Genomic DNA, 8,828 nt, shown 5'->3' on the forward strand with positions numbered 1-8,828 from the left:
TCAAACATTGCAGATTTGTTTCACTGATAGCAGCAGAATGAAAAAGCATCTTCATCATCTTACAGAGATTCCTGTGCTCAGCCAAGGGAGAGACTACAGGATCCTTCTCCTTTGAGCTGGAGAAAAAGACAAAATAAATACTTGCTGAAAAACATGCTTGCAGGTGCTAACAGATGCGCTGTTACACGAATTTCACATTTTTTTTAGCACAGCACATTAAAGATTCACCTTTCCATCTCAGAAGTCCTACTCTGAACCACCAACAAGCTCTATTTTTGCACTGCATCCAGTCACGAGGCTGACACATAGCCTAATAATCTGTATGGTATTTTATTTGCATAGTCTGTAGCAAAAGCACTTGACACGCTTCCACATGTATGTGGGGGTTTTTTTTTGGACTCATCAAATATTAGTACAAATTAGAATGATTACTTCTGCTTTGGAAACATCTGTCTCACCATGCCTTTTGTGAGCTCTCTGAGATACAAAACAGTTTCAAACCGCCTAATATTATGCTAGTACCTGTCAGAGAATTCTGTTGAAGTAGCCAGAGTAGTAAACCTGAATAAGGGAAAATAATCAAGCTGATGCAGAGTACACCCTACTAAAACACCCTGCAGTTCATGCGTCTGCAGCTTTCTGCTTCTCCCTAAGCCACAACTACTCTGCATTGACCTTAAAATAAAGACTGGATCCTGATCAGCAGAGAGTACAGATCAGCAGACAAGAAAAGCTGATGTGGTTTTAGGAAGACAATGAAATACACTTATCAATAAACTGAGAAATGTAAAATTGAGGATTTTCAACAAAATCCCAAAGCCCAGGACAGAAGAAAAGAGACTGTTGGCATCTGTTTGAGTTTTGTATAACAGTTCTCGATGGCTGAATCACAATTTGGTCATTGAAGATAGGGACAAATGTACCAGAAGTGATAGGAAGACCAGAAGGGAAATGAAGGGTGGTAGAAGATCAGGTGGAAAAATTAACACATCTAGTTCAGCAGTGATGAAGAAAGAAATTACTCTCTACCATAAGGGTTATTACCAGAGAATTAAGAAAGGCCCAAACCAGTGCATTTCGGGAAATTCTACCATACTTAATGTCATACTTGCACGTCTTTTATACTATGGAACAGTTGGCCTCTTGCCTTCATCACTCTTAAATGTGAAATCAATTTGTGAAGTAAAATTACTTTTTGTTTGGATATTAGCAACTTCTCAACCTCCCTTTGTAAAAATAAAATAAAAAAATTTAAAAAAATCCACTCAGCCAATGCAGGTGTTCTCATAATACATTCATACTTCCTTTTTTTCTGCAATACCTGACAAAGCAGAGAGTCAGATAGTGTAAATCCTTTTTAACAATCCTTTTCAGTTTGTCGTTAACCTTATTTGATATTTTGATATTGATATTTCTTAATATCCTGGTCTCTGGAGACGCAGTTGCAGAGAATATCAATTTTTGCTTCAAATAAAGGAGGTATTTAGCCCAATTTACTGGAAGGGGGAATTAAAATAAGTGGAGTTTTCTTTAATGACTCAGAAGCGAAAAGGAATACCATTTCATCCTATTATCTTTAAGCTTATGCTCTAGTTTCCAGAATCCAAGATAAAATTTACGTAAAGTTGGTAAAAGGAAGCTTTACTCTAAAACTATTAAATCCTTCCCCCTTTTCTGAAAGGGAAATTGTGGCAAAGAAAGCCTAGATTCCTTATGCAAGATCATGCAATGAGTTAGTGACAAAAATCAGGATTGGCAGCCAGATCTTCTATCACTTGCTTATTCTCCAGCCACAAAGTAGGCTTCCTTTCCGTGGGTAGAAAATTCAGGAATCTGTATTTGCAATCCCTTGCACTAAACTCTTAAGAGCTGTAAAAAGGACCTAAATTTAAGAATCCAAATCAGGCATTAATTATGTCAAAATGTGTGTGTATACCTGTACTGTATGTGCATCTAATTCAAAATAGTTAATTTTTAACCAACAGTGGTCAGTTTTCTTTCCACTTCTCTGTTACTGACAGTTCTTACACTACCTACATTTACAGAATATTTTGCCCAGATATACAAAGATATATAATCCTTTCCATGATCAACTGCTGAAGTCAGACAACATCAGCTTTGCAAATGTCTTTAAATGATGCATAGATGAAGAGGAAAACAACAGTGGAAAAGAGGTTCTCTGCCTGACATACGGAACTTCAGACCTCTTCTCAGCATTCCTATAGACACGTAATGAACTTTACTAAAGAGTTATAATGAGCTGCTCAAAAAAAGAGGTCTGTAGCAATTAACCAGTTTAACAGTTGGGATGCTTTTCTAAGCTAAGGAAATAAATAAATAAATGAATAAATAAATAAGGGGAAAAATAAAGCCAAACCACTCTATTTAGCCTCCCAATGATCTCAGGCCAAATGAAGCAACAAACAGCCAACAGGGGAATAGCCCAATGAAGAAAAATATCATGCTCCAAACAAAAGGAAGCAAAGGATGGATTTAGTTTAGCAGGCTAGTTTTACAGCAGAAAACAGAAGTCTTGCTGGAAACTTTGCACAAATACCAACGTGCAAAATAGAAACTTCAGATAAGATGTGGAAAGAGGGTGGGATTTCCAGAAAATAGGGAAGGACTTGTTACACCCTCCTTGTCAAATTTTGCAGGATCACCACAGCTTCTCTGGAGAAACAGTACTACACATGGGGAAAGCTGAGAGCTTTCCTTTTGGTTCTGCTTCTCCTAAATAAACTGCTTGCCTAATTTCCTTTGTAATTAGAGAAATATTTGAGTCAAAAAGCCATCCTTTCTATATGCTACTGGCCATACGTATTTGCTACTAAGCCTCTGGCCACTTAGGCAATTTGGAACATTATATCCTTAACCTACTTTTTCTCTGAAGTCAATATGTAGGTTGTACTGATCTTTAGAAAGCTAAAGCTGCTGGCAGGATCATGTCATTTAGCAGCTCTGAGAAGAGCCTCTCCAAAAGGCACACAGGAACGGAGGGCCAAGTCTCTGCTGTTCAGTACCACACCATCCATCTGCTGCCAGTCTCAACTGCGTGCCTCAGGACACACCATTTCCTCATGTATGGGGCACGTGCTTCCACAGCACTCCTTGGCAAGTTCGCTAGCATGTGGCTACAAAGCATATACCTAGGAGAAACACATACACAGAGGGTTGGTGGCAGTGGAGAGAGGATGGTAGATTTACACAATATAAATTAGGGACAGTAAAATACTAAAATTAATGTCTTCAGAAATGTACTTTGCCCATTCTTGTTTTCTTCAGACTAAGCCTGCCTGTGCATCAGGAAAACACTGTAAGGAATGAAGGTAAATGGTAACTGCAAGAGAGTGGCTTTTGCAGTTAGCTTTTTAGAAAGTGTTTTTTCAGTGATAAGGAAAAATCTTTGTTTTGCCCAGAGAAGCTGTGGTTGCCCCCTCCCCTGGAGGTGTTCAAGGCCAGGTGGGATGGGGCTTTGGGCAACCTGGTCTGGGGGAAGGTGTCCCTGCCCACAGCAGGGGGTTGGAATTGGAACTGGGTGATCTTTAAGGTCCCTTCCAGCCCAAACCATTCCATGATTCTATGGGAAAAACAAACAAAAAAAATGGAACAAGTGCAATGTAAAATCAGCATACAAAAGGTAGGCCTGGAAATGAGTCCTGTGAAGATGCACATTATAGAGAAGGGATCCTTTTCCTTTTCTTTTTTACAGCTGGTCCTATATTAATTTCATTTTTAACTATGTATCATGAAAAAAAGTTTACCTATGGAAGTCTGCTTACCTCCAGGTGCTAACCTCCAGTGGTCACCCCTAGCAAGAGTTCAGTCACTGCACATTCAGACCCACAGGACAGATCACGAGAGAGGTGTTGTTACCATTTCCTCTCTCTTCCCTCGGATGACTGGTCTTTAAAGTGAATGCTGCCTTCAAAAAAGGAGCATTGCAATGGCGTGCTGCCTTCCGCCTGACCCCCCACGCCTCTGCTGTTGCCTTTCCAGGGATTTGTCAAGCAGCACTACACCTCAGATTGAATGCGCCGTCCAGTAACTTGTTGGTTCAACAAAAGGCATCGCTGAAACAAGCTGTCTGACTCAAAGAGCATGCACTTCCTGTTGTTGGCAGAAAGTGAGACTTCTCACTGTTCCCCCTTGCTTCCTTTAAAAACAGTGCCAGGAATTGATGTAAATTGGCTGCAAAGCATCTGACCCACAAAGCAGGGAAGTGAGAAACTGCAGGACTCTGGAAGACAAAGCAATATTAGCCACCTATTTTTAAATATACGCTTTACATATATTTTTGATTAATGATCTTGGATTGCATCAGCGTGGTTCGCTTAAAATATGCTCAAGGGGCTGATACTTTCAGCAGCTCCTGAGAACCCTGCCCAATTCCAACACTCACAAATCATACAAGTGGTTTCTTTAGTCAGGAAAACGGTCTACAATGCCGACCACAAACAGACACGTCTTACCCTGCCAAGACAACTCAATCATACATTAATTGGAGGGACCATCCAGCAAGCTAATTAATTACCCAACACGAAGGGGCTGGCCCTTCTGGGATTTCTGTCAAGTGGGTCAGGAGAAGGTCCCTGCGCTGCTGGTGCAGTGGTGTTGCCAGAAGTGTCAGCCTATTACGATAGCACTAATGATTTTCACTTGCAAGACGTGAAGAGAGCAACAAATGCCACTTGCTATCAACCAAAACTCAAATGAATTGAGACTGTTGAATTAATTGGATTCAGCTCCTGCTATGTACCTGTTATGTATCTAAACTTCAATGCATTCACTTCAGGATCTCCAGCCTGGGAGGCTGCTCATTTCTGTTCATTTGTTCTACTATTAAAGTCCTAAGATCAAGGATGAGTTTCAACACAAATGCACAAATGTATCAGGATTCTCGCCTCTTTGCCCAACCTCTCAGGCTATAATTAATTAACACAAGCTGAAATTAATTTTTTAAAAATCCTGCCTTTGTTGTCAGGTAGTTCTAAAGGTGTCAGGCTGTTTTTCACAGCTCCCAGTAAAAAAATAAATTAATAAAAACACCGTAAAAAAGTCCACCAAATGAATCAACAGTTTTCCTTAATAAAATGCCAGTACCAAGTCATTAATATTAGATGATTTTAAGTGACAAAAGAAGGAAACCACTTTGACTACCCTTGGGCTTTCCTTAAGAAACTGGGTGGACTTGTTTGGGAAAAGATCTCCATCTGGTGGCAGGCTGTAAAAAGATCAAGTCAACACTACAGGTGCATTACTTTCCCTTGAAAAGACTGAAGTTACTAGAAATGGAGTGGATTTATTGTGGATATATTTTTCTCCATGAAGTTCTAAACCTCACATGGGATACACTGAGCAAGGCTTCTTTTAGTCTTGTCAAGCCTGTCCTAGTTGCGTGTCTTACTATTAAATATTCATCCTCTCCCTTACAAGGCACTCTGCTAAGCACTGTTAAATTCTTCCTCTCTCTCTGCACATTTAACACAACCAACCAGCCAGAGCAGGTGGGTAAGGGAACGAGGAAAACCGACAAGAATTTGTGGTAAAACCTGTGAATACCATTAGTGCTTGGAATTATCTGGGACAATCTGTATAGTTTCTGGGCCAGGTGAAACAAATCTAATATAACCTGTCTCCCCCCAAGGCTTTTTACCTTTTAGTCCAGGAACACAGGTACACCTTGAGAGTGGCTGTCCCACCTGGGGACACCCATAAGGTTCTGCCAGCACTTTTGCCACTCTCCAGGAGGAAGGACTTCAGATAGCTCATAACCAGTTTTAGGCATTGAGCTGCTTTACTTTGAACAAATAGAAAAGCATTTGAGCCGACCTGGTTAACATTTCTGACAGCAGAACTCTCCCTGCTGGCAGTGCTGTGGGAAAGACATCCCCCCACTTGTGGATCATGCAAAGCAGAGAGGACTGGTATGTAAGACTCCTAACAGGTATTTCTCCCCACAATGTGGAGGGATAATATTCTACAGATAAAATGTTACCTTCACTGGTACAACTTATCCCTACCTCAGGGTCACTAAAGAGCTGATTTGTGCTATCCTACCTATTTAGGGAGTTGTACTATTACTACTTTTAAAGGCACGTGAGAAATACTTTCAATGGAATTAAGTTATGATAGAGCAGGCCCCAGAATTTGAAAGCTCTGGAACATTTACAGATAGAGTATTAGCATGTACTTTTTGCAGGTAACAGCACAACTTTCTGAAAACTTGATCTTGAGCTTGCTTCCATTGTTTTCATGCAAAACATCTAATCTTAGAGCGCCTTCTGGTATCACTGTGTAAATTATATTTACTTTTTTTTCAGTCAACTATAAGACTGCTTAATCTGGTGCTTTACTATCAAATGACAATGTGGAGCCTTTTAAATTTATAATTAAAATTGTTGAAAAAAACACTAGAGGATGTTCAGAAAATAACAGACTGATCACAGAACGTGGGAACAGATTACCTGTTACCTCCCTTGTCACTACAGGCATGTTTTCTACCTCCTCTTCACTGTAGGTGTAGATATACCAGCCCAAAGTTTCTGTGGCCTTCTTGAAAGTAAGTTCTTTTTTTCTAATCTTATGCCATCAATGCTAAACGCATGCTTTTATATGATGTTAAGCAGATAATGAAAAGATATCATCATTGCTCTTCAACTTATATGTGTTTATTTGCATATTTATTTATATATGATTAGTTCCCCCACTACACTTTACAATTTTCCTTGTTGATTTGGGTTTTCTCCCTCTTTTTTTCTAGCTAGATGCCAAGTTATGGCATCTTTGGAGTACCTGGCATCAGAATAGCTTGCAGAAACCAGCTTCTAGCGTTCACACCCTCTCTGGGTGGGGGGACACACTTAATCTACTTACATGGCTATATTCTTCACTACAACCGATTTATATCCATCCTGCTGTGGGCAAGATACACCAGTACCTCCAATTGCCATCCTTCCCTGTTGGGTTTACTGGGATGGCTGAGAGCAGTAACAACTTCTGTCACGAGGGCTAGCCACACACTGGATGTCTCCATCTAACTAACCACAAATGGGAGCTGTCAGCCTCCACAGTTCAAAACCCAAGGCGCCATAAAGACTGTGACTAACCTGACTGTGTGCTGCAAACCCCTCCAGATGAGGGCTGGGAGGGCTCTTGTGGGCAATAATTTCTTCTGGCATTAATCACTATATCTTGTAAGTAACTGGTACGTAATAAATGCAATAGATTGAGAGCATTCGAACTCCCTGTGTCAATCTCACATCTCTTCTTATTTATTTGGGGAAAAAAAAAAAAAGATTAAATAAATAAGGTCAAAAGTTCTTCTTCAGAATACTGAATTAAATGCACGAGCACAAGTTGTTTCATGAAAGCTCTTGTAAGAAATTTCATTGGCTATATCACATTTGCAAGGATAAGCAGTTACTAGCTGAAAGAGGTACCAAACAAAAACACTTACTTGGAATAGGAGAAAATAGACTTGTAGGTCTTAGTCACTACTGAGTAATATTTCTAACTGGTGACATTTATTAATCAAAATGATTCTGGGTAACAGGCTTAAGTGGAGGATCACCCCAAATGAAAGAGACATCCTTTCCTCTGAAAAGTTATCAGAAGAAATTTTTACTAGTACCAGTAAATAGAGAAATAATAAAACGTATTCAAAGTTGAAAAGCAGAAGCCTAGAAAATTTCATCTTTCATTACATTTTAGCCCACAGCATGGAATTCAATCTATAAGAATATGGTAGGAATTTTCACAAGCCACTGGCGGGATTTTTTTTGATCAACTTCTTTAAAAAAAAAAAAAAAAAAAAGAGTTCTACACTTTAGGACAGCCTCAGCTCCTGGAATTTTTTCTCAAATGGCTTTCCTGAAAAGCCTCAGAAGAGCCTAGCTGTCTTTCTTGCTTGGATGTTTGGTTATGCCTGCATACAATGATAGCCAAAGGCATGCATTATATTTACAGAAGTACTACACAGTGCAGGATGCCACGCTAACCTTGAAGTCCACAAACTAGCTCACCTCAGATAAAAGGCCCGCTCTTGTCTGTGCATAGGTTTCTGGTGCTGTTAGAGAATATGAGACCATCTAAACCACACGCATCTCTTACTCTGAGTCAGGATGAACTATTTGGTTTTGATGCTACAACCAAAATCCAAAATAGCAGCAGCCTTACCCTGCTTAAGCCTGCAGAGCTGACGGTTCCCCTTTTCTGGTGCCCTCCTCTCTGCCCTGCTAATGACTCCAGTCATGCCCAGACGGGGAAATGGCAATCGTTCCCCCTTTCCCCACTAACCTACAGTGAGGAAGTGCTGCAACGTCTCTCTACCAGACAAAAAGCAGATTCAATTTCTTTTCAACATCCCTGCATCTGTCACTCACTTTCCTCATCGCTTGGCTCCTGAAAGAAGACAATAGTGCTTTTTGCTTGCTGTTGCACCTTCCTCCACCACAGCAGAATAACCTAATATCCTGCTAGGACAGGTAATGTGCCTTGGCAATATCAGAATACAGGATATATCTTACCTTAAAACTCTTACAAATAAATTATTAAAATATTGCAGTACCAGTACACAGTTAACTGTAAAACCATTTTTAAAGCGCAGCTACAGCCAAACTGCAAGATTATATCAAAGATGATTTCAGAGAGGTCTTTCCTGCCTCAGTGTCAATATTTTCATTAGTGACTTCAGTGATGGAGGAGAGAGGCTCCACTGCATAACTTTGCTGTTGACAGCGAGCCGGGAAAGGTAAGAAAATACAGCAACTTTTGAACTAGTTTGCTGAAGACGGCCTATTAACTGAAGAAAAAAAAAAAAAAAAACA

At 40.0% G+C, this 8,828-nt stretch overlaps 2 long non-coding RNA genes across 3 annotated transcripts; one reads left to right on the top strand and one right to left on the bottom strand.

The window, feature by feature from the left end:
* Positions 1-327: 327 nt before the first annotated feature.
* LOC137850747 (uncharacterized) lies at positions 328-4,366 on the bottom strand. The gene is made up of 2 exons (XR_011092786.1): positions 3,783-4,366; positions 328-3,149 (listed from the first exon to the last, which is right to left on the bottom strand). It is a non-coding gene; the product is annotated as an uncharacterized lncRNA (long non-coding RNA).
* Positions 4,367-5,519: 1,153 nt separating this feature from the next.
* Positions 5,520-7,243, top strand: LOC137851763 (uncharacterized). Of its 2 annotated transcripts, XR_011093442.1 has the most exons (3): positions 5,566-5,927; positions 6,521-6,562; positions 6,764-7,243. It is a non-coding gene; the product is annotated as an uncharacterized lncRNA (long non-coding RNA). The 2 variants fall into 2 exon arrangements; XR_011093443.1 differs by lacking the exon at positions 6,521-6,562 and having other exon boundaries at positions 5,520-5,927.
* Positions 7,244-8,828: the final 1,585 nt, after the last annotated feature.

This window comes from Anas acuta, chromosome 2 (genome assembly GCF_963932015.1).
Source record: "Anas acuta chromosome 2, bAnaAcu1.1, whole genome shotgun sequence".
Lineage (NCBI taxonomy): Eukaryota > Metazoa > Chordata > Aves > Anseriformes > Anatidae > Anas > Anas acuta.